This window comes from Armigeres subalbatus, chromosome 2, assembly GCF_024139115.2.
Source record: "Armigeres subalbatus isolate Guangzhou_Male chromosome 2, GZ_Asu_2, whole genome shotgun sequence".
Classification (NCBI taxonomy): domain Eukaryota; kingdom Metazoa; phylum Arthropoda; class Insecta; order Diptera; family Culicidae; genus Armigeres; species Armigeres subalbatus.
The window spans coordinates 201528662-201556552 of NC_085140.1; the positions used below are offsets into that span (position 1 = coordinate 201528662).

General features: G+C 42.8%; 1 long non-coding RNA gene across 2 annotated transcripts in view; it reads right to left on the reverse strand.

The window, feature by feature from the left end:
- LOC134215756 (uncharacterized) overlaps window positions 1-27891 on the reverse strand; it is a 106842-nt gene that overhangs the window by 46852 nt on the left and 32099 nt on the right. The window lies entirely within an intron of this gene.

The window sequence follows — 27891 nt, forward strand, 5'->3', positions numbered from 1 at the left end:
TGCACTACTCACTTTTCACAAGGAGAAGTGAAAAGCGAGATAAAGGGAGTGAGAAGTGAGACGTCTCACTTTCCACTCTTCTGTCCCAACTTTTTACTTCCTGATGTAAAAAATGAATAGTGTGAAGTGAGATGTGCGACGTCTCAATTCTCTTTTCTCACTTTTTACATTGAGAAGTGGAAAGTGAGAAAAGAGGAGTGAGAGATGCGACGTTTCGCTTCTCACTGTGAAATGTATGAAGTGCGAAGTGAGAAGATATATGCCTCTCTTCTCACTCAACATTTCAAACGTCTAATTTCTCGCTTTTCGCAGTGAGAAGTGAGAAATAATGATTGAGAAGTGAGATGTCAAATGACCTATTTGGCCAATTAATTTTCTTACGCCGGCGCCGGCATCATCAACGCGCAATAAAAGTTTCTACGCTGCTGAATATTTTTTACCACGCCGATGGCTATTGGAAGACTATTAAACCAATACATAGTTTAATTGATTCCGTACATTTTGCTAAAAGAGCATTTTTACTGGTAAGCTCATCCTATCGGAAGTACATATTTTTAGTCAAGTTCATCTTACATTTATCTACTTCAAAGAATTCAAATTCAAAAATTCAAATCTACTTCAATCAATATAGGATGGGTTCTAACAATATAGGATGGGTGATGGGTCAGCATTGAGCTGATTTTGGTATACATTCATCGATCGCTAATTGGTGTACGACCTCAACCCAACTAGCGAATGCCGTTCGCTAATTGTGGCGTTCGTTTTGACAAGCGACAATCTTGTTCACATTTAACATTTGACAAAGGAATGTTTTACGTTCCGTGCTCAATGCACGTCAAACTCGGAAACAAAACGTCAACGCGGTTTTTACATCTCATTTTGAAGTTTAGCTGCTTTTAAATTAGGTTTTGCCCGTACTAAAAAGCATCCTAACTAGAAAGAGCATAATTATCGAACGTTCATTGTACAGGTATCCTCGGCAGACATAAAAATATATTCCTTAAGGCTGCGACTTATTTCCCGAATTGAACACAGATCAAAAGTGACATTGAAAAATTTACAAATAACGCTGTTCATACAACAAGATTACTTTTGACAGATATCAAACTATTTTTGACAGATGTCTTATTGGTCCTATCGGAAAGTATCTGCGATTTTCATGACCGATTGAATTGGGTTTTATTTTTTTTTTACTTTTAAGTTGGGTTTGATTTTGTCTTTCTCACTTCGCAAATTGAACTTAGAAGTGACAGTTCGAAAATCAGAAAATTATCTGGCAATACGAATGCCTGGTGCTATTCAACAAATTAATATAAGTCATCTATCAAGAACGATTCGATACCTGTTAAAAGTAAACCTGCTCTGCTAAAAATGATTGAACTGTTACTTTTAGTTTGCGTTTAATTCGGGAAATGAAGAAACTAATTGTTTTTCAGGAATTTAAGGAAATGCTCCTAGAAAACTTCAAGAAACTCCTATTAGAATTTCTTAAAAGTTTTGTTCTGAAATTGTTAAGGAGGAACTTCCGGAGGAGTTCCTGGAGAAACTTGCGGAAGAGTTCCTGGAGGAACTTCCAGAGGAGTTCCTGGCGGTACTTCCGGAGGAGTTCCTGGAAGAACTTCCGGAGGAGTTGCTGGAGGTGCTTCCGAAGGAGTTTCTAGGGGAACTTCCGAAGGAGTTCTTGGAGAAACTTCCGGAGGAGTTCCTGGAGAAACTTCCGGAGGAGTTCCTGGAGGAAATTCCGGAGAAGTTCCTGAAGAAACTTCCGGAGGAGTTTTTGTAGGAACTTCCGTAGGAAATCCTGAAGAAACTTCCGTAGGAGTTTCTGGAGAAACTTCCGAAGAAGTTTCTGGAGAAACTTCCGAAGAAGTTTCTGAGAAACTTCCGAAGAAGTTTCTGGAGAAACTTCCGGAGGAGTGTCTGTAGAAACTTCCGGAGGAGTTACTGATGAAACTTCCGAAGGAGTTTCTGGTAAACTTCCGGAGGAGTTTCTGGAGAAACTTTAGGAGGATTTTCTGGAGAAACTTTCGGAGAAACTTTGTTCTGGATTAACTTCCGGAGGAGTTTCTGAAGAAACTTCCGGAGGAGTTTCTGGAGAAACTTCCGGAGGAGTTTCTGGAGAAACTTCCGGAGGAGTTTCTGGAGAAACTTCCGGAGGAGTTTCTGGAGAAACTTCCGGAGGAGTTTCTGGAGAAACTTCCGGAGGAGTTTCTGGAGAAACTTCCGGAGGAGTTCCTGGAGGAACTTCCGGAGGAGTTCCTGGTGGAACTTCCGGAGGAGTTCCTGGAGGAACTTCCGGAGGAGTTCCTGGAGGAACTTCCGGAGGAGTTCCTGGAGGAACTTCCGGAGGAGTTCCTGGAGGAACTTCCGGAGGAGTTCCTGGAGGAACTTCCGGAGGAGTTCCTGGAGGAACTTCCGGAGGAGTTCCTGGAGGAACTTCCGGAGGAGTTCCTGGAGGAACTTCCGGAGGAGTTCCTGGAGGAACTTCCGGAGGAGTTCCTGGAGGAACTTCCAGAGGAGTTCCTGGAGGAACTTCCGGAGGAGTTCCTGGAGGAACTTCCGGAGGAGTTCCTGGAGGAACTTCCGGAGGAGTTCCTGGAGGAACTTCCGGAGGAGTTCCTGGAGGAACTTCCGGAGGAGTTCCTGGAGGAACTTCCGGAGGAGTTCCTGGAGGAACTTCCGGAGGAGTTCCTGGAGGAACTTCCGGAGGAGTTCCTGGAGGAACTTCCGGAGGAGTTCCTGGAGGAACTTCCGGAGGAGTTCCTGGAGGAACTTCCGGAGGAGTTCCTGAAGAAACTTCCGGAGGAGTTTTTGTAGGAACTTCTGTGGGAAATCCTGAAGAAACTTCCGTAGGAGTTTCTGAAGAAACTTCCGAAGAAGTTTCTGGAGAAACTTCCGAAGAAGTTTCTGGAGAAACTACCGAAGAAGTTTCTGGAGAAACTTCCGAAGAAAGTTCTGGAGAAACTTCCGGAGGAGTTTCTGGAGAAACTTCCGAAGAAAGTTCTGGAGAAACTTCCGGAGGAGTATTTGGAGAAACTTCCGGAGGAGTTTCTGGAGAAACTTCCGGAGGAGTTTCTGGAGAAACTTCCGGAAGAGTTTTTGGAGAAACTTCCGGAGGGATTTCTGAAGAAACTTCCGGAGGAGTTTCTGGAGAAACTTCCGGAGGAGTTTCTGAGTTGCTGGAGAAACTTCCAGAGGAATTCCTGGAGGAACTTCCGTTTGAACTTCCGGAGGAGTTTCTGGAGAAACTTCCGGAGGAGTTTCTGGAGAAATTTCCGGAGGAGTGTGACGGTAATTTTGTACCTTTCCCTACTTGACACGAGGTGTATCGAAATCATATGTAGTATAAGCCCTTAACTCTTTACACACGGCATGACTGTGTGAACAAAATCATACTCACTTGTCATAAGACGAGTTTATACAATCCCATTGATTCCATCGAAGTCGAGTCAAGTACGAGACACTGAAGACGGCCTTACTGTTGAGGTCGAAATACGTATCTGTCAAGATACAATTAAGTGGTGGGATTCAATGGGATTGTATAAACTCGTCTTATGACAAGTGAAGACATTCGACTAAAAAGCTCAAAATAATTTTCTTATCAAAATCATACTCTCAAATAACGCAAGCCATGCATCCACGAGCATATCGAATACGTGGGAAAATAGCATTGTCTGAGTCTGCTTTAAGTGATGTAAACTTTATTGAAGGAATAAACAATCAATTGTATATTAACCATCAAACTGAGTAGTTGTGCCTTCTCCGAATATCCCTCCGTTTGGAGTGCAACACGGCAATGCCACAGGAGTTTCTGGAGAAACTTCTGGAGGAGTTTCTGGAGAAACTTCTGGAGGAGTTTCTGGAGAAACTTCCAGAGGAGTTTCTGGAGAAACTTGCGGAGGAGTTTCTGGAGAAACTTCCGGAGGAGTTTCTGGAGATGCTTCCGAAGGAGTTTCTGGAGAAACTTCCGGAGGAGTTTCTGGAGAAACTTCCGGAGGGGTTTCTGGAGAAACTTCCGGAGGAGGTTCTGAGTTTCTAGAGAAACTTCCGAAGGAATTCCTGGAGAAACTTCCGGAGGAATTCCTGGAGGAACTTCAGGAGGAATTCCTGGAGGAACTTCCGGAGGAATTCCTGGAGGAACTTCCGGAGGAATTCCTGGAGGAACTTCCGGAGGAATTCCTGGAGGAACTTCCGGAGGAATTCCTGGAGGAACTTCCGGAGGAATTCCTGGAGGAACTTCCGGAGGAATTCCTGGAGGAACTTCCGGAGGAATTCCTGGAGGAACTTCCGGAGGAATTCCTGGAGGGACTTCCTGGAGGAACCTCCGGAGGAATTCCTGGAGGAACTTCCGGAGGAATTCCTGGAGGAACTTCCGGAGGAATTCCTGGAGGAACTTCTGGAGGAATTCCTGGAGGAACTTCCGGAGGAATTCCTGGAGGAACTTCCGGAGGAATTCTTGGAGGAACTTCCGGAGGAATTCCTGGAGGAACTTCGGGAGAAATTCCTTGAGGAATTTGGGGGGAATCCTGGAGGAACTTTCGGAGGAATTCCTGGAGGATCTTCCGGAGGAACTCCTGGAGAATCTTCCGGAGGAATTCCTGGAGGAACTTCCGGAGGAATTCCTGGAGGAACTTCCAGAGGAATTCCTGGAGGAACTTCCGGAGGAATTCCTGGAGGAACTTCCAGACGAATTCCTGGAGGAACTTCCGGAAGAATTCCTGGAGGAACTTCGGAGGAATTCCTGGAGGAACCCCCGGCGGAATTCCTGGAGGAACATCCGGAGGAATTCCTGGAGGAACTTCCGGAGGAATTCCTGGAGGAACTTCCGGAGGAATCCCTGGAGGAACTTCCGGAGGAATTCCTGGAGGAACTTCCGGAGGAATTCCTGGAGGAACTTCCGGAGGAATTCCTGGAGGAACTTCCGGAGGAATTCCTGGAGGAACTTCCGGAGGAATTCCTGGAGGAACTTCCGGAGGAATTCCTGGAGGAACTTCCGGAGGAATTCCTGGAGGAACTTCCGGAGGAGTTCATGGAGGAACTTCCGGAGGAATTCCTGGAGGAACTTCCGGAGGAATTCCTGGAGGAACTTCCGGAGGAATTCCTGGAGGAACTTCCGGAGGAATTCCTGGAGGAACTTCCGGAGGAATTCCTGGAGGAACTTCCGGAGGAATTCCTGGAGGAACTTCGCGAGGAATTCCTGGAGGAACTTCCGGAGGAATTCCTGGAGGAACTTCCGGAGGAATTCCTGGAGGAACTTCCGGAGGAATTCCTGGAGGAACTTCCGGAGGAATTCCTGGAGGAACTTCCGGAGGAATTCCTGGAGGAACTTCCGGAGGAATTCCTGGAGGAACTTCCGGAGGAATTCCTGGAGGAACTTCGGAGGAATTCCTGGAGGAACTTCCGGAGGAATTCCTGGAGGAACTTCCGGAGGAATTCCTGGAGGAACTTCCGGAGGAATTCCTGGAGGAACTTCGGAGGAATTCCTGGAGGAACTTCCGGAGGAATTCCTGGAGGAACTTCCGGAGGAATTCCTGGAGGAACTTCCGGAGGAATTCCTGGAGGAACTTCGGAGGAATTCCTGGAGGAACTTCCGGAGGAATTCCTGGAGGAACTTCCGGAGGAATTCCTGGAGGAACTTCCGGAGGAATTCCTGGAGGAACTTCCGGAGGAATTCCTGGAGGAACTTCCGGAGGAATTCCTGGAGGAACTTCCGGAGGAATTCCTGGAGGAACTTCCGGAGGAATTCCTGGAGGAGCTTCGGAGGGAAGTCATGGAGGAACTTCCGGCGGAATTCCTGGAGGAACTTCCGGAGGAATTCCTGGAGGAACTTCGCGGGGAATTCCTGGAGGAACTTCCGGAGGAATTCCTGGAGGTTCTTCCGGAGGAATTCCTGGAGGAACTTCCGGAGGAATTCCTGGAGGAACTTCCGGAGGAATTCCTGGAGGAACTTCCGGAGGAATTCCTGGAGGAACTTCCGGAGGGATTCCTGGTGGAACTTCCGGAGGAATTCCTGAGGAACTTCTGGGGGAATTCCTGGAGGAACTTTCGGAGGAATTCCTGGAGGAACTTCCGGAGGAATTCCTGGAGGAACTTCCGGAGGAATTCCTGGAGGAACTTCTGGAGGAATTCCTGGAGGAACTTCCGGAGGAATTCCTGGAGGAACTTCCGGAGGAATTCCTGGAGGAGCAATCGGAGAAATTCCTGGAGGAACTTCCGGAGGAATTCCTGGAGGAACTTCCGGAGGAATTCCTGGAGGAACTTCCGGAGGAATTCCTGGAGGAACTTCCGGAGGAATTCCTGGAGGAACTTCCGGAGGAATTCCTGGAGGAACTTCCGGAGGAATTCCTGGAGGAACTTCCGGAGGAATTCCTGGAGGAACTTCCGGAGGAATTCCTGGAGGAACTTCCGGAGGAATTCCTGGAGGAACTTCCGGAGGAATTCCTGGAGGAACTTCGGAGGAATTCCTGGAGGAACTTCCGGAGGAATTCCTGGAGGAACTTCCGGAGGAATTCCTGGAGGAACTTCGGAGGAATTCCTGGAGGAACTTCCGGAGGAATTCCTGGAGGAACTTCCGGAGGAATTCCTGGAGGAACTTCCGGAGGAATTCCTGGAGGAACTTCCGGAGGAATTCCTGGAGGAACTTCCGGAGGAATTCCTGGAGGAACTTCCGGAGGAATTCCTGGAGGAACTTCCGGAGGAATTCCTGGAGGAACTTCCGGAGGAATTCCTGGAGGAACTTCCGGAGGAATTCCTGGAGGAACTTCCGGAGGAATTCCTGGAGGAACTTCCGGAGGAATTCCTGGAGGAACTTCCGGAGAAATTCCTGGAGGAACTTCCGGAGGAATTCCTGGAGGAACTTCCGGAGGAATTCCTGGAGGAACTTCCGGAGGAATTCCTGGAGGAACTTCCTGGAGGAATTCCTGGAGGAACTTCCGGAGGAATTCCTGGAGGAACTTCCGGAGGAATTCCTGGAGGAACTTCCGGAGGAATTCCTGGAGGAACTTCCGGAGGAATTCCTGGAGGAACTTCCGGAGGAATTCCTGGAGGAACTTCCGGAGGAATTCTTGAAGGAGCTTCCGGAGGAATTCCTGGAGGAACTTCCGGAGGAATTCCTGGAGGAACTTCCGGAGGAATTCCTGGAGGAACTTCTGGAGGAATTCCTGGAGGAACTTCCGGAGGAATTCCTGGAGGAACTTCCGGAGGAATTCCTGGAGGAACTTCCGGAGGAATTCCTGGAGGAACTTCCGGAGGAATTCCTGGAGGAACTTCCGGAGGAATTCCTGGAGGAACTTCCGGAGGAATTCCTGGAGGAACTTCCGGAGGAATTCCTGGAGGAACTTCCGGAGGAATTCCTGGAGGAACTTCCGGAGGAATTCCTGGAGGAACTTCCGGAGGAATTCCTGGAGGAACTTCCGGAGGAATTCCTGGAGGAACTTCCGGAGGAATTCCTGGAGGAACTTCCGGAGGATTTTTTGGAAAAACTTCCCAGAGGTTCTTCCGGAGAAATGTCCAAACTGCGTGACGCCGTCCCAGCTGGCTGAAAATTATCAATCGGCACACAGGTCTATTTATTTGGTTAATGACGTTCGGCCATATAACCCATTCGGTCAAACAACCTATTCGGCCAAATGACCTATTCGGCTAGTTGACCTATTCGGCCGTATGACCCGTTCGGTTGGATGAGTTTCATTCAAATGACCCTTCGCCTATGAACACATACAGAGACATTCATGATGTTTAAAATTAGTAGCTTTTGAGAAAATTCATACTCAATTGACAGTCGGCACCCATTTCTTATGAGATAGAAAAACAATGGTAAAAAACCATAGATGAAGGTCGCTGTCTAGAAACCACGTGTTCATACAGGGGGAAGGAGATGGGGTTGGAAAAGAATCATGATAAACTATATTGTTGTATTTGATAACAAAGGAAGGTATTTTGTAGTTTAGTAGCCGAGTAAGGAGTAAGCCGAAACGTTATTAAAAAACGGGAATTGTGTGTGTCGTTTTTCACCGAAAAAAATCAACAACCCAAAGATATAAAAGGAAGGTATAATCAAGTAATATTCAGTGGATATGTTATAATGCACATCATTTAATTACTAAACACAGAAAGTATCTCGAAATTCTCAAGAATTGTGTCATATGAAGAGGTCAATAGTGATAATAGTGTCATCAAATAGGTCATTTGGCTGAAATGGTCGTTTGGCAGAAATGCCAATTAGACCAGAGATGTCCTTTGCCCGAACGGATAATTAAGTCGGAACAGTTGCCAGAATGGAATAGGCCATTTCGCCATTTCTACCGAACGAGTCTTATGGCCGAAAATATCATTTGGCTGAACGGATCATACGATCGTACATGTTGTTTGATAAACAAGTCATATGGCCATAAATGTCACTCGGCCGATTGTGTTAAATGTTTAGAGCGTTAAGTGATTAATGGTCAGTTGTAGATTAAAAATGACAAGTGAAAAATAGGAAACAACTACTTCAGCCGTTTGATCCAAATGACATTTTTGGCCAAATGATCTTTTCTACCAAGCGACTATTTCAGCCATAGGACATTATCAGCCAAATGACCTATTCGGCCAAACGACCCAAATAAAATGGTGCCATGATGACCGAGAGGTTATGCTTCCAGGTCCGTTGGGTCATCTGGCATGGAAATCAGTTGCCACGAGCTGTTCTGTTACAGGAATGCTTTGAAGTCACACTGTCTGTAATCATAAGCCTGGAGACCAACCAGTAGAATAAGACGTCCTGACATGTCATATGGCCTCGGCTGCACGCATGTAATTTAATTTTGTTAACTCACCATTTATTGAGCACTGTTTTCATTCATTGAGTTTTATTGCCAATGTTAGCCAGAAACTGTTGGGAAAAGTCTTTACATACTCCAATCTACGTTTATGGAAGCTTGAAGGGGGTTCCAACTGCTTTCCTACTTACTAATCAACCTCAACTGTGCTGTTATTAAAGCCCAAATCCTATAAAAGAAGTTACTCAGCACATTTTCCTCCCGATAACTAATCTGAAATTCAACGGCATAATTAATTACCACCAATGATCCGCCAACTGCGGACAAAATTTCAAATCACTTCACCTGTAGCAACACTTGAAAGTCGCGTTCAGCATCCACAAAAAATGGAAGGAAATCTATTTCGCTCTTTCACCCTCTTCCGCCGTGAAATGCGCCATTCGAGAACCCGTAGGCAGGAGGGAAGCCAATTTATTGGGTAATTAATATTATTTTCCTATTTTTCACCGAATCCCCATCGAATTCTTAATGCTCCTCGGTTGGCTACCTTTGGCATCGTTGATTGTGGTCCCCTTTTGACACATGTAACACCGTGCACCAGCTGAGACCTACAATTTAATGGGACGACCTTACGAACTGCCACCGATAAGGCAGTAGCTGAAAAAAAGTTGGCTCCCCTCCCAAAAAAAAGCTCCACCGAAGAAAGTATGAATGTGTAAGCATTTAAATTCCAATTTTTCTCGAATAACACCAGCGCGCGGACACCTTGCCTTTGCTAGTCGGGGATCCGTCCTGATGGGGAAAACGACAAAGAATATATTTTTCAATTAAAATTTCATTTATTTTTAATTAATTTCGAATGCTTCGGTACTTGTTCTTAGGGATGCGAGGAAAAGACGAACTGTTTCGTTCCCCTCCGAAAGAGTTGTGCCACCTTGGAACGATTTTAGCACCCAAGTAATCATTTTTGTCGCCCTTGGAGGCCAAAACGAAAGCAATTTTGGTAAGTAATAGGCTTTTCTCAAAGTCTTTGAGTTCCTCGATGGTAAAACAATACAAAAAACCTCAATGGGGCTTGATGCGGTAAAACGGGAGGACGAATGCATGGGAGAATTCGTTGAGCCTGCCGAAACACAAAAGCAATTTACGGGATGTCATATGAGAAAAGACGGGAGCTCGAGTGATGCTCTTGAGCAACAACATCGACGACGACGACGACGCCGGCAACGATGATGATGATGGTCCCTTATTGGTACCACAATGTGTTTTTGACCCCCGTAATGGCTCACGTTACACTGCTGGGTCGGTTGTTGCCGTCAGGAACGCAACCGCTGCCACCCACATCGTTTGACGTTGTCGTTGTTGGACCGACCTGGGTGAATGCAAAAGACACTTGTTAAACTGTTCCGAGCAGGACATGTTTACAGTTATCGCACATCTAGGCATAAAGCGTTCTGGAACTCCTCGGTCATATGCGCTGGCGAGCAGAATACTTCCAACCGGTACAGTGACCATCTTTAACTATAATATTGTGGTCATACTCGGGAGTACGGGTTTGCAAGTGTCTATTACCGAGGGTGGTTTTCATTTGATAATTTAGGCATTGAATATGTATACTCTTTGTAGTCATACAACTTCATTGGAAAATAACTTCATGCCTAGAATCTGAGAATGAACGTAGAGCACTTCAATAGCAGCCACCGTCAATTGGAATAATTTTAAACAGTGTGAGCATTTTGAAACATTCGATTTGCTTAAAGAGAATCGAATGATCTGTAAATCTGTGCACAAATTATTCAGTTAGTAACATAACTGACTTGAAATAAATATGCTTATTGCATCTTCTAATGCAAGTCAATAATAAATTCTGCATAGTAACCCCTTCTGACGGTATACATTTCTAGTAGCATTATTTTGTCAGAGTCCAGGCACTTCACATTACATCATGAGGCCCTTCCTATGCAATGTTTAAGTTTTCTCCCCTACAACAGGCTCATAGCTTTGAATCTCTTAGCAGACCAAACTGGAAAATCTTTACGAAGTGCATATTCTGGACCATTTGAAAGCTCCTCGCAAGGCAAGGAAATGTTTCTAAAGCGTCTCGTTTAGCCTCGAGAAGAGCGAAACTTTATATAGATGCTTTAGATTTAAAAGATGAATGTCAAAATAGTGTGATTTGTTGAGTGACCGCAATACGGCTTATTTTAAAGCAAATATATAGGGCATCTGAATAAAGACAGCCGTGATCGGGTGCCCTAATTCATAGCTGTGGATAGGAATTTTAAATTCGGATTCAAACAAATGCAGCCAGCTTGAGTTAGTCGAGCCAGTCACATGCTTTTTTTAAATTGTCTACATCACCCTTTGGATTTTTTGCTCAAAAATTTGTCGTAAAGTAAACATCTAGTCTGCTGTTGATCGTCTTTCTAGAAAACCGCTATTGTATTTGCCTACAAAAGCTTCCGGCAGCGGGCACATCTTGCTAAAAGACTTGAGGAGTTTTATGGTTAGAGGTGTGCGCCGGTCCGAAAATCGGCGGCGACGGCGTTAGACAAAATTTTAGCCTGCGGCGTGAATTGGTGTGGCGATTTTTCCATTACGCTCATTTCTTAAAGATTTTTTTCTTTATTTTTTGGACGTTTTCAAGACATTAACGGGAGAATCTTTTGAATATCGCCAGAAAATTATCTAAGTTTTTCTAAAATTGTTTTCGGATTTTCCACGGGAACTACCCTGAAGTTTGTTTGGAATTTTTAAAAGATTTTTCACGATAAAAAAAGTTTTCAAGATAATATGTTACAAATTTCTATAGGCAAATATTCGGAATTGTGTAGCCCTAAAATGCCGGAACGAAGTTATGACAGCGACTCTCCGTGGATGCGTGTACACGCCGCGGAGGTCTAACTAGAAGAGGCAAAGTCATGGCTTGCTGCTCGCCGATTGACACGCTGATGTGTGAATCTATTGACACACGCTGAAGGCATTTTACTCAAACCCCACATTTCCCTTCTTCTCTCATTAAAACGCAAAAAAAATCTTCTAGCATAGGATGCAATGCTTGTTTTTCTCCTGGGTTATTTAAATGGGACGAAGGTGAACATTGAAAAATGCACACCAAAATAAACTTGACTCAACATCATGGTTTTAATACCAGAACAATGATTTAGAATGTGGGTTCCCAATCTGTGGGTCGCGAATGATAAAACGTGATTCATACTTTCGGTGGTTGATAAGAGAACAACAAATTTACGAAGCGGCCTTCTTTTGTTTGTCAAATACAATGACAATTTCTTCCAAAAAACATTCCAAATCTTACCCAAATGCAATCCAAAACTAAGCGGTGTTGAACCTCATTACTAAGAAGATTTAAGAACAACCCAATAATGACAAGAAAATCCATGCTAATCCAGATTCAATCCAAATCAAATCCAATTCGAATTCAATCCAAATCTAATCCAAATCCAATCCAAATCCAATCCAAATCCAATCCAAATCCAATCCAAATCCAATCCAAATCCAATCCAAATCCAATCCAAATCCAATCCAAATCCAATCCAAATCCAAAACCAATCCCAAACCAAACCCAAACCAAACCAAACCAATCCAAACCAATCCAACCAAATCCAATCCAAACCAATCCAAACCAATCCAAACCAACCAAACCAATCCAAACCAACCAAACCAACCAAACCAATCCAAACCAATCCCAAACCAATCCAAACCAACCCAAACCAACCAAACCAACCAAACCAATCCAAACCAACCAAACCAATCCAAACCAACCAAACCAACCAAACCAATCCAAACCAACCAAACCAATCCAAACCAACCAAACCAACCAAACCAACCAAACCAACCAAACCAACCAAACCAACCAAACCAATCCAAACCAATCCAAACCAATCCAAACCAACCAAACCAATCCAAACCAATCCAAACCAACCAAACCAACCAAACCAATCCAAACCAATCCAAACCAATCCAAACCAACCAAACCAATCCAAACCAATCCAAACCAATCCAAACCAATCCAAACCAATCCAAACCAATCCAAACCAATCCAAACCAACCAACCAAATCCAAACCAATCCAAACCAATCCAAACCAATCCAAACCAATCCAAACCAACCAAACCAATCCCAAACCAATCCAAACCAACCAAACCAATCCAAACCAATCCAAACCAATCCAAACCAATCCAAACCAATCCAAACCAATCCAAACCAATCCAAACCAACCAAACCAATCCAAACCAATCCAAACCAATCCCAAACCAATCCAAACCAACCAAACCAATCCAAACCAATCCAAACCAACCAAATCCAATCCAAACCAATCCAAACCAACCAAACCAATCCAAACCAACCAAACCAATCCAAACCAACCAAACCAATCCAAACCAACCAAACCAACCAAACCAATCCAAACCAACCAAACCAATCCAAACCAACCAAACCAACCAAACCAACCAAACCAATCCAAACCAATCCAACCAACCAAACCAATCCAAACCAATCCAAACCAATCCAAACCAATCCAAACCAATCCAAACCAATCCAAACCAATCCAAACCAACCAAACCAACCAAACCAATCCAAACCAATCCAAACCAATCCAAACCAATCCAAACCAATCCAAACCAATCCAAATCCCAATCCAAACCAATCCAATCCAAACGCAATCCAAACCAATCCAATCCAAACCAATCCCAAACCAATCCAAATCCAATCCAAACCAACCAATCCAATCCAAACCAAACCAATCCAAACCAATCCAAACCAATCCAAACCAACCAAATCCAAACCAATCCAAACCAATCCAAACCAATCCAAACCAACCCAAACCAATCCCAAACCAATCCAAACCAATCCAAACCAAACCAAACCAACCCAAACCAATCCAAACCAATCCAAACCAACCAAACCAACCAAACCAACCAAACCAATCCAAACTAATCCAAACCAATCCAAACCAACCAAACCAATCCAAACCAATCCAAACCAACCAAACCAATCCAAACCAACCAAACCAATCCAAACCAATCCAAACCAATCCAAACCAATCCAAACCAACCAAACCAACAAAAACCAATCCAAACCAACCAAACCAATCCAAACCAATCCAAACCAACCAAACCAATCCAAACCAATCCAAACCAATCCAAACCAATCCAAACCAACCAAACCAATCCAAACCAATCCAAACCAACCAAATCCAATCCAAACCAATCCAAACCAATCCAAACCAACCAAACCAATCCCAAACCAACCAAACCAACCAAACCAATCCAAACCAACCAAACCAATCCAAACCAACCAAACCAACCAAACCAATCCAAACCAATCCAAACCAATCCAAACCAATCCAAACCAACCAAACCAACCAAACCAACCAAACCAACCAAACCAATCCAAACCAACCAAACCAATCCAAACCAATCCAAACCAATCCAAACCAATCCAAACCAATCCAAACCAATCCAAACCAATCCAAACCAACCCAAACCAATCCAAACCAACCAAACCAATCCAAACCAATCCAAACCAACCAAACCAATCCAAACCAACCAAACCAATCCAAACCAATCCAAACCAATCCAAACCAACCAAACCAATCCAAACCAATCCAAACCAACCAAACCAACCAAACCAATCCAAACCAATCCAAACCAATCCAAACCAATCCAAACCAATCCAAACCAACCAAACCAATCCAAACCAACCAAACCAATCCAAATCCAATCCAAACCAATCCAAACCAACCAAACCAATCCAACCAAACCAATCCAAACCAATCCAAATCCAATCCAAACCAACCAAACCAATCCAAACCAATCCAAACCAACCAAACCAATCCAAACCAATCCAAACCAATCCAAACCAACCAAACCAATCCAAACCAATCCAAACCAACCAAACCAATCCAAACCAACCAAACCAATCCAAACCAACCAAACCAATCCAAACCAACCAAACCAATCCAAACCAACCAAACCAATCCAAACCAATCCAAACCAACCAAACCAATCCAAACCAATCCAAACCAACCAAACCAATCCAAACCAATCCAAACCAACCAAACCAACCAAACCAACCAAACCAACCAAACCAACCAAACCAACCAAACCAACCAAACCAACCAAACCAATCCAAACCAATCCAAACCAATCCAAACCAATCCAAATCCAATCCAAACCAACCAAACCAATCCAAACCAATCCAAACCAACCAAATCCAATCCAAACCAATCCAAACCAATCCAAACCAATCCAAACCAATCCAAACCAATCCAAACCAACCAAACCAATCCAAACCAACCAATCCAACCAATCCAAATCCAACCCAAACCAATCCCAAACCAATCCAAACCAACCAAACCAACCAAACCAACCAAACCAATCCAAACCAACCAAACCAATCCAAACCAACCAAACCAATCCAAACCAACCAAACCAACCAAACCAACCAAACCAATCCAAACCAACCAAACCAATCCAAACCAAACCAACCAAACCAATCCAAACCAATCCAAACCAATCCAAACCAATCCAAACCAATCCAAACCAACCAAACCAACCAAACCAATCCAAACCAACCAAACCAATCCAAACCAATCCAAACCAATCCAAACCAATCCAAACCAATCCAAACCAATCCAAACCAACCAAACCAACCAAACCAATCCAAACCAATCCAAACCAATCCAAACCAATCCAAACCAATCCAAACCAACCAAACCAACCCAACCAACCAAACCAACCAAACCAATCCAACCAAACCAACCAAACCAATCCAAACCAATCCAAACCAATCCCAAACCAACCAAACCAATCCAAACCAATCCCAAACCAACCAAACCAACCAAACCAATCCAAACCAATCCAAACCAATCCAAACCAATCCAAACCAATCCAAACCAACCAAACCAATCCAAACCAATCCAAACCAATCCAAACCAATCCCAAACCAATCCAAACCAATCCAAACCAACCAAACCAATCCAAACCAACCAAACCAATCCAAACCAATCCAAACCAATCCAAACCAATCCAAACCAACCAAACCAATCCAAACCAACCAAACCAACCAAACCAATCCAAACCAATCCAAACCAATCCAAACCAACCAAACCAACCCAAACCAATCCAAACCAACCAAACCAATCCAAACCAACCAAACCAACCAAACCAATCCAAACCAATCCAAACCAACCAAACCAATCCAAACCAATCCAAACCAATCCAAACCAATCCAAACCAACCAAACCAACCAAACCAATCCAAACCAATCCAAACCAATCCAAACCAATCCAAACCAATCCAAACCAATCCAAACCAACCAAACCAATCCAAACCAACCAAACCAATCCAAACCAATCCAAACCAATCCAAACCAACCAAACCAATCCAAACCAATCCAAACCAATCCAAACCAATCCAAACCAATCCAAACCAATCCAAACCAACCAAACCAAACCAAACCAATCCAAACCAATCCAAACCAACCAAACCAATCCAAACCAACCAAACCAATCCAAACCAATCCAAACCAATCCAAACCAACCAAACCAACCAAACCAATCCAAACCAACCAAACCAATCCAAACCAATCCAAACCAACCAAACCAATCCAAACCAACCAAACCAACCAAACCAACCAAACCAACCAAACCAACCAAACCAGTCCAACCAATCCAAACCAATCCAAACCAATCCAAACCAATCCAAACCAATCCAAACCAGTCCAAACCAATCCAAAACCAATCCAAACCAGTCCAAACCAACCAAACCAATCCAAACCAATCCAATCCAAACCAACCAAACCAACCAAACCAATCCAATCCAACGAAAACCAAACCCAAATCCAACGCAAACCAATCCCAAACCAATCCAAACCAATCCAAACCAATCCCAAACCAATCCAAACCAACCAAACCAATCCAAGTCCAATCCAAACCAATCCAAACCAACCAAACCAACCAAACCAATCCAAACCAATCCAAACCAATCCAAACCAACCAAACCAACCAAACCAATCCAAACCAATCCAAACCAATCCAAACCAACCAAACCAATCCAAACCAATCCAAACCAACCAAACCAAACCAATCCAAACCAACCAAACCAACCAAACCAATCCAAACCAATCCAAAATCCAATCCGAATCCAATCCAAACCAATCCAAACCAACCAATCCAAACCAATCCAAACCAACCAGATCCAACCAAACCAATCCAAACCAACCAAAACCAACCAAACCAATCCAAACCAACCAAACCAACCAAACCAATCCAAACCAATCCAAACCAACCAAACCAACCAAACCAACCAAACCAATCCAAACCAACCAAACCAATCCAAACCAATCCAAACCAATCCAAATCCAATCCAAACCAAACCAAACCAATCCAAACCAACCAAACCAACCAAACCAATCCAAACCAATCCAAACCAATCCAAACCAATCCAAACCAATCCAAACCAACCAAACCAATCCAAACCAACCAAACCAATCCAAACCAACCAAACCAATCCAAACCAACCAAACCAACCACATCCAACCAAACCAACCAAACCCCATCCAAACCCATCCAAACCAATCCAAACCAACCCAAACCAATCCAAACCAACCAAACCAATCCAAACCAACCAAACCAATCCAAACCAATCCAAACCAACCAAACCAATCCAAACCAATCCAAACCAACCAAACCAATCCAAACCAACCAAACCAACCAAACCAATCCAAACCAATCCAAACCAATCCAAACCAATCCAAACCAATCCAAACCAACCAAACCAATCCAAACCAATCCAAACCAACCAAACCAATCCAAACCAACCAAACCAATCCAAACCAACCAAACCAATCCAAACCAATCCAAACCATCCCAAACCAATCCAAACCAACCAAACCAATCCAAACCAACCAAACCAATCCAAACCAATCCAAACCAACCGAAACCAATCCAAACCAACCAAACCAATCCAAACCAACCAAACCAATCCAAACCAATCCAAACCAATCCAAACCAATCCAAACCAACCAAACCAATCCAAACCAATCCAAACCAATCCAAACCAACCAAACCAACCAAACCAATCCAAACCAATCCAAACCAACCAAACCAATCCAAACCAATCCAAACCAACCAAACCAACCAAACCAATCCAAACCAATCCAAACCAACCAAACCAATCCAAACCAACCAAACCAATCAAAACCAATCAACCAACCAAACCAATCCAAACCAACCAAAACCAATCCAAACCAATCCAAACCAATCCAAACCAACCAAACCAATCCAAACCAATCCAAACCAATCCAAACCAACCAAACCAATCCAAACCAATCCAAACCAATCCAAACCAATCCAAACCAATCCAAACCAACCAAACCAACCAAACCAACCAAACCAATCCAAACCAACCAAACCAATCCAAACCAACCAAACCAAACCAAACCAAACCAACCAAACCAATCCAAACCAATCCAAACCAATCCAAACCAATCCAAACCAATCCAAACCAACCAAACCAATCCAAACCAACCAAACCAACCACATATCCAACCAACCAAACCAAACCCATCCAAACCCCATCCAAACCAATCCAAACCAATCCAAACCAATCCAAACCAATCCAAACCAATCCAAACCAATCCAAACCAATCCAAACCAACCAAACCAATCCAAACCAACCAAACCAATCCAAACCAATCCAAACCAATCCAAACCAATCCAAACCAACCAAACCAATCCAAACCAATCCAAACCAACCAAACCAATCCAAACCAATCCCAAACCAACCAAACCAACCAAACCAACCAAACCAATCCAAACCAATCCAAACCAATCCAAACCAATCCAAACCAATCCAAACCAATCCAAACCATTCCAAACCAATCCAAACCAATCCAAACCAATCCAAACCAATCCAAACCAACCCAAACCAACCAAACCAATCCAAACCAATCCAAACCAACCAAACCAATCCAAACCAATCCCAAACCAATCCAAACCAATCCAAACCAATCCAAACCAATCCAAACCAATCCAAACCAATCCAAACCAACCAAACCAATCCAAATCCAACCAAACCAATCCAAACCAATCCAAACCAATCCAAACCAACCAAACCAACCAAACCAATCCAAACCAACCAAACCAATCCAAACCAACCAAACCAATCCAAACCAACCAAACCAACCAAACCAACCAAACCAATCCAAACCAATCCAAACCAACCAAACCAATCCAAACCAACCAAACCAATCCAAACCAATCCAAACCATCCAAACCAATCCAAACCAACCAAACCAATCCAAACCAATCCAAACCAATCCAAACCAATCCAACCAATCCAAACCAATCCAAACCAATCCAAACCAATCCAAACCAATCCAAACCAATCCAAACCAACCAAACCAATCCAAACCAATCCAAACCAATCCAAACCAATCCAAACCAATCCAAACCAACCAAACCAATCCAAACCAATCCAAACCAACCAAACCAACCAAACCAACCAAACCAATCCAAACCAACCAAACCAATCCAAACCAATCCAAACCAATCCAAACCAATCCAAACCAATCCAAACCAACCAAACCAATCCAAACCAATCCAACCAATCCAAACCAATCCTAATCCAAACCAACCAAACCAACCTAATCCAACCTAATCCAAACCAACCAAACCCAATCCAAACCAATCCAAACCAACCAAACCAACCACATCCAATCCAAACCAATCCAAACCCCATCCAAACCCATCCAAACCAATCCAAACCAACCAAACCAACCAAACCAACCAAACCAATCCAAACCAATCCAAACCAACCAAACCAATCCAAACCAACCAAACCAACCAAACCAATCCAAACCAATCCAAACCAATCCAAACCAATCCAAACCAATCCAAACCATTCCAAACCAATCCAACCAATCCAAACCAATCCAAACCAATCCAAACCAATCCAAACCAATCCAAACCAATCCAAACCAATCCAAACCAATCCAAACCAATCCAAACCAATCCAAACCAACCAAACCAATCCAAACCAATCCAAACCAATCCAAACCAATCCAAACCAACCAAACCAATCCAAACCAATCCAAACCAATCCAAACCAATCCAAACCAACCAAACCAATCCAAACCAATCCAAACCAATCCAAACCAACCAAACCAATCCAAACCAATCCAAATCCAACCAAACCAATCCAAACCAATCCAAACCAATCCAAACCAACCAAACCAATCCAAACCAATCCAAACCAATCCAAACCAACCAAACCAACCAAACCAACCAAACCAATCCAAACCAATCCAAACCATTCCAAACCAATCTAAACCAACCAAACCAATCCAAACCAATCCAAACCAACCAAACCAATCCAAACCAACCAAACCAACCAAACCAACCAATCCAAACCAATCCAAACCAACCAAACCAATCCAAATCCAATCCAAACCAATCCAAACCAATCCAAACCAATCCAAACCAATCCAAACCAATCCAAACCAATCCAAACCAATCCAAATCCAATCCAAACCAATCCAAATCCAACCAAACCAATCCAAACCAACCAAACCAATCCAAATCCAAATCCAATCCAATCCAATCCTAATCCAATCCTAATCCAAATCCAATCCAAATCCAATCCAAATCCAATCTAAATCCAATCCAAATCCAATCCAAATCCAATCCAAATCCAATACAAATCCAATCCAAATCCAATCCAAATCCAATCCAAATCCAATCCAAATCCAATCCAAATCCAATCCAAATCCAATCCAAATCGCATCGTTTGGCCGAAATCCATTCGGCGAAAAATCGTTTGTTCGAAACCCACTCGACCGAATAACACGTTATGCCGAAATACATTTCATTAGGCCGAATTTAACGTTTGTCCAAAACGGTTATTAGGTCGAAATTGTTTTGACCAAAAATGTTATTTGGCCGAAAGCAACATACAGCCGAAAGGAACATTCGACCGAACTGGTAATTTGGCCCTACCAGGTCATCTGGTCGAAAATGCCGAATCGCCTCAGGCAATCGCGGATCAATTACACTCATCCATATTATCTTTTCTCAAGCACGTGCTTTCTGTTGTAGCCCACAGTATCGAAGTGTGTTTGAACAATGAAATGAAAAAAAATGCAACATTCCTCAAGGTATTCCGACAGGAATCCCACAATGTTTCCGATAAGAATCCTTTAGTGATTTCGACGGGAATGTTCTAAATATTCAAACGGGGATTTAACGGGGAATAAATATTCTCCAGGGATTTTGAAGGCAATCCACCAGGAAGTCAGAAGGTAATGTTCCAGGGATACCAAATCCTTCCGGGGTGTCGACAGGAATATTCCAGGAATTTGAGCATGAATGTTCCAGCGATTCCGACGAGAATGTTTCAGGAGTTCCAACGGGAATGTTCCAGGGATGTAGAAGCAAATCGCCGAAAGATTCCGAAGCTATCTGTCGTGGGATCCCGAAGCAAATCGTCGAGGGATTCCGTAAAGAATCCTCCAGTGATTCCAAAGGGAATCCTTCAGGCATGCTGAAGCAAATCATCGAAAGATTTCGAAGCAAATCTTTAAAAGATTCCGAAACAAACCGTCGAGAAAGTTACATTTCTTTGACTACTGGACAAGTACCTCCTCTCCCTTGTTGGTAGAAATGGACCGAAAAAATCCTTTCTGCAAAATTAGTGAATAAAAGATACGACGTAAAAAAATGCGGTATTTGTGTGTGATGCTTGCTTGAGTATGGCTGAATTTGACGATAGGCACTGTGAGAAACGGTTAGATGATATTGCAAACAAGATAAATGATCTGACCTATGTACTGCCGCTAATCGCAAGTCAGACTTATCTGGATATGGCGCCCGTATACAGATAAGTCTGACTTGCGGTTAGCGGCAGTGTAGCGGAAATAGTAGAAAATCAAGATTTCAAGAGATCAGATTGTGCGTAAAGTGACTCGTTAGGACACTAGACGTTTAAATGATCCGATCAATATTGACACCGTAAGTGTCTGCTCACAAACGACTTTTTCGGCAAAATGGCCAACTCAGACAAACGGCGCTTTCGGCCAAATGTCAATTTCAGCCTAATTTCCCATTCTGCCAGTCGACCATTTGAGCCAAAGGGCTTTCTCAGCCAAAAGCACTGTTCAACCAAATGAAATTTTTGGCCAAATTAATTTATGTTAGATGGGCGCTCCGGCCAAATGGTTTGTTCGGTTAAACGACATATTCGGCCTAATATTTTTTGGCATTGTGACCTTCGAACAAATGGCTTTCTGTTAAAAGACCCTTCTCCGTTTATATTTCAATGAGAAGTTCCTTGGATTTCAACGGGAAATCCAACGGGTTTTCACTTAAAAGCTTTTCGTAGTTTTTACGAAGAGTTTTGCCCAACTGGTTAGGGATAATATTCTAGGGTGATCAACAGCACTGCCCAAATGGACTGTCAGGGTTTTTGTGTGCCTATTCTGCTCATTTGTATTGTTGTTAAGGTGATTATACAATCAGTCCAGTGGTGAATTTCAAATTCACCACATGCTTTTCCACTCCCATCTTCAACTGATAAAATACGACATTATACTTTTCATACAGTGCTGAAGATGATTATACAATCAAGCCATGTGGTGAATTTCAAATTCACCACACGGTTTTCTACTCCTATTGTCAAAAGTTCAAATCTAGCGTAATAATGTTCGTACAATGTTGAATTTAAAGTCGATTGTTTAGCATAAGTAAGCAAACGATCAAACGAATGTTTCATCCCCATGGGCGTTGTGGTTCTCTCAATTCGTGCTCTTGAAAAATCATTAGAAAAAACACGTGGTTTCCAAGATGGCCGATTTGTGGCTTTGTTGTATAACCACCTGAAACTGAAGTCGATTGTAAAGCATAAGTAAGTAAATGATTCTACGGTTGTATCACCACTATGTGCCGTATGGTTCTCCTAATTCGTGCTCTTGAAAATTGACAGGAAAAAGCACGTGGTTTCCAAGATGGCCGATTTGTGGCTTTGTTGTATAACCACCTTAACACTACTAAATATGCAAAAAATTGAACTGATTTCCAGTTATGGTTAAGATAAAGACAAATAGGTGTTGCAATGTGTCAATTTCATGACTCAGTCATCTTGGATTTTTGTATGGGGCAGCCATCGAGTTTGTTAACGTTTTGCACTGAAAATTAATTTTTCACCCCCGTGCTAAGCTCTCCCTGGTGATGGTGTGATTTAGTCAATAGCGTCTAATTTTCATATTTATTGTAGTAGATAATTGCATCGTGTAGACTGAGGATTCTTAATCGCGATATCGTTTCTGGTTTGAGCCTATTTCATTGTATTTTCATTAATTATGCACACGGTTTTTTAAATCAGGTATGCAGTTTTTGGATCTCTTTATTTACGTTTGTTTGATAAAAAAAATTAAATGCAATCTCAATCATTGAGAGAGCTTAATCATCATAATATTTTCATACTAATGAATTGCGGCTCAGTAAAGCATCATACACGACTAAGCCCATCAAATAAAAAAACTGGTTTTTAAAACACTAAATATTATAAACTTTACAAAAATTTGATCAACTGGTTTGCGGCAAACTTGAATAATATCCAATTGATTTGAATCTCTATTTTCTATTTTGGAAAGGTTTACAAAAAAACTATCGTTCGAACTCTCATTGGCTGGATTTAGGACCATATATGGATTTAGGACCATATATACCATTGCATACAAGTATAGGGACCAATAGTATGTGTAGACTATTATTTATTAAATTTCCGTCGAGAAATGTTCAAGCTTCGTTTAAATCTAACCGTAGTTGGATGTCAGAACAGGAATGTATATTTTTTCAAACAATCTTGTTTTTCAACTAGTTTTAATAAATAAATCGAGATGTTATCACGCTTTGTCGGTCCGGCGATTCCGGTGAAGCAGGACGTCCGGTTCATTGGTACCCTGGCGACCCATAACTGGTGGTATTTTATCGCAATTTACTCAATGTAGCTCCGGTGGGGGATCTAGCTTACCCCTACGAAAGAACTGCTCTTGATACCAATTTTCTTTTATTGTTACGTCATATCGTTTGCAATTCGGATAGTATGCGTCAGACTACCCTATCTACTGCATTCAACGTGCTTTTCTCTCGACAAATTCCTTCAAGCTTAAATCTGGTATTCCCTTCATAGTGCCTCCAACCTTGGACATACGGAGACCACGTGTCCCAGCGTCTTCTCGACGCTCTTGTACTCCGTGCACAATGGTGATGTAGCGTGTTCAAAAAGATGCAGATGTGGAATAGTGACAGATGAATATTTACTTCGCCAAGCTCTTTGTTTATGTTTTGTTGTTATGTTTAGCTGGTGGGTCCACCTTCCGTCCGTCGTCCGTTGACGCTGTCGCATGTTATGTGACGAATGTTATGTGATCCTGAGTTGGTAACAGAACTACGAAGAGCACCTTAGGGGCGATTCAAATATGACGTCCACTATTTTTTGGGATTTCTAGACCCCCTCCCCCCCATCTGTCACGCTTTTTTGTATACCTAGTACATGTACTGTCACAAAATCTTAGACCCCCTCCCCCCTAAAACCTGTGACATCATTTTTGAACGACCCATTAAAGGCGATGTGGCAGACAACGATAGCGGTCTGGTGACGAACCTAACGAACATTAGAACAGCTCCAGATCTCCAGGAAATCCAGGAAGAGATTGGCTGACATCAAAGGTCTTGATTTTGATCAACTACCAGGAAAGCTACCACAGCACAGAATAATTACCAATATTTGAGAAAAGGATCTGCCTCAGGAGTGTTCGTGTGTTCCTTCTACAAAAGGGCGATAAGCTGGATTGTATCAACTACCGCCTACAAACTACTCTTGATAAGATGAAGAGCGTCTATATCCGACTGAAGAAGGAATCTAAAAGGGTCAGACTAGTCATCAACACGTCGAATACGAAGTACATGTTGGTAAGAGGCGCAAGAGAGTTCAACCGAAGCAACTACTATCCACTACGGGTTCGGATCGATGGTGACTCGCAACGTGTTGCATTCGATATGGGGGCCATTACGTTTACATGTTATAAAGAAAATTGTAGCTAGAGCCAGAAAGGATGTTGTTTTCGTAAAAAATAGGAAAGAAAGTATCACTTCTAGCTGAATTAATTTGGGATGTTAGATATGCAATAACGAAGTGTATCTTCAACAAATATGTTCTCTAAATAACTATTATTGAAGAAAAATGCCTTATTCTAAAATTTGATCCACCCTATGCATGAATCCAATATTTTTCACAATGATTTATATGTCAACAATCAGAGCCACCTAATAAAACAAACGACTGTAAATTTTCGTGTAAGCAACGAGTCCATTTCACCATGTCCTCAACTTTTTTCCACTTCATCACCTAGGAGATGAGCGGTGGAAAAGTTTTACGATCTTCATCAGCTGCAGAACAGTGAACTTTATCCATTTACAGTATGCAAAAAACTCGACAGAACTTTCCATCAAGGTCCCCAGAGATTTCAATTTTCCAGCAATATCTCATGTGTCAGCCAAACTTCCACACAACAGTCTCACCAATAGCCGAACGAACGGGGGAGAGCGTCGCCCTATTGGAAAGAAATAACGCGCGAAAAAGCAGTGCCCACAAAAATACAAGGGAAGAAAGTTCGAAACCCCACATGGATACCTATAAGGAGTTGCTCCGTTCGAGGCAAATCTAAGGCGAAAAACTTTTGCGATAACAAAAGCGTGCTGCAAGCGGTTCCCATTCGGTTGGGTTGAAACGTACTGGAAGTAAACTTCCGACGTCTTTTGTTTTCGCAGTTATTATTGTCTTATTTGGGCTCCAATATTTCACCTCAGTGGCACTAATAAAATAATAAAAATTCCCTTAACGTTCGGATCCGAAAAAAAACAAGGAGCTCAACTGTGTGGTCCAAAGCCAGGATCGGGCACAGTTGGGGATCGGCAATGATGTGTTGTGGTTATTTTTCCATACATTTTAATGCTGTTCATTTTTGGTTGGTTTTCTGCTGAGGAAAAAGGCAGAGAAGAAAAACTTAACCAGCTGAGAACTTTCATAGCATTGTGCTCTCGGTGGACTCATTCTGCTTCAAGCGTATAGATTGAACTTGTAAGGCGATTCCCTCATCGTTAAAGAGTGGATTTATCATCGTTAGATGCTTCTATATTTTGTTATATGGGTAAGAGTAGATTTTATACATTTAATATCAGGTGATGAGCTCACAAATGTTAAAACTGAAGAGAACATGAACTGAACCGGAGCTACTTATAACGACGCTGCAGCTTTTTCTCTGACTTTCGACATCTTATATATTTTGTCCAAGTGAAAAGTAGTATTTTTCGGATTGGTAATCCTATGCCTTTGCTCGCCAGGCTAACTGGAGACCCTTAATAATGCAAATAATTTCACCATGCCAAGTACTAACATTTATTTTAGCAGATTTGTTTGATGGCTGTACATCAGAGTGATTCAAATTTTAACTTTTTCGCTCTTCTGTGCTTAAATGATGACATTCGTTATTTTATTGAACCAGCGGAAGTTCCTCCAGGAATTCCTTCGGAAGTTCCTCCAGGAATTCCTTCGGAAGTTCCTCAAGAAATTCCTTCGGAAGTTCCTCCAGGAAATCATGCTTTTCAGGGGGCAACATCTACCACATACTTTTTAACTTGGTTTCATTCACTTTGATCTTCTGTATTCTGGTGGAAATTATGGTTTCGTTGAATAAAGTAATAAGGATTTATAAGATTACGACGGAGAGCCCCCCTTAGCCCAGCGGTGAGATGCGCGGCTATAAAGTAAGACCGTGCTAAGTCTTGCTAGGTTCGATTCCCGGTGCCGGTCCAGGCAATTTTTGGCTAGGAAATTGTCTCGACTCTCCTGAGAATAAAAATGTCATAGCCTCATGATATACGAATGCAAAACATCGCGGTTAATAACTGTGGAAGTGCTGAATGAACACTAAGCAGCGAGGTGGCAATGTTCCAGTGGGGGATGTAATGCCAATAAGAAGAAGAATAAGACAAGTTTTTTCCCTACATAGTTTTTTTTTGAATTTTGAGGAAAACATATTTTCCAACATATTGTTAAACCTGTATTGGATCCCAGTTGGTGTTGTTGGTACTTTTGAAGATCAAAAATGTCTTTTCCGCCTTTCATCGGATGATAAATAAAGCCGTTGATGGATACATCATGTAGGGTCCAGATGTAGAAATTGTCTTCCTGGTGTCGATGTTAATTGAAGGGATAACACGCTACGCAAAATTCAGCAAAATAACAAGCACACAGTGCTTCATTTTATAGGACTCTTTAAAATTCCGAAGGATCTAAAAATAAGAAAATTGATTTTCAAGCATCACATTCCACGCAGAACCCATTATCTACTTCGAAACTTGTTACAGCTGAAATTATTCAATCAACTAAACAAATGTCTTGAAACCCCCCAAACTTTTAATTGCACAACTTCGCAATAGCCAATTGGTCACACCACTCGTCACAAATTAAAGCAGCAAAATTGGAACGCTTCGAAAAACTTCCCAGAATCAAATGCAAATGAAAGGTTCAATTAGACCTCCTTTTATCCGGCTCTCTAATTTGCCACCGCCAAACAAAACCGTCAATTATAATTTTTCTTCCCAATCAAACACGCTTCTGCCCGGACTTCTGCCAACCCGCCCGCCTCTGGAGAACGCTCGCGCGCGCCCATCACGACCAGACAGGAAAAACACAAAATTCAAAGGGGAAAATTGCGAGAAAAATTAACACCTCTCGACTTGGTCACCACACCCCCCGTATTTCCGGTGAATGAATGGAGGCGCTGAAATGCGAAGGCGAAGAAAGTTTGCCCGATCTTTTGTGTGCAACTGTGGGGTGGGCGGACTCTCTTTTGCCAAGCGAACGCAAACAGCAGCAGTGGTGTCACTTCCAAGAAACATAAACTTACTCAGTGCAGTTGCTTTTTTTTTCTTTCCACCACACACACCGGTTGGCGCTTACCTGAAGGAGGTAGCAGCCCGTTAGTTGACTCGGAGGGTAGGTGTGAGTGCGACGTTGCTTGGTTAGGTGCACTTTGGTTCTCCAGTGACA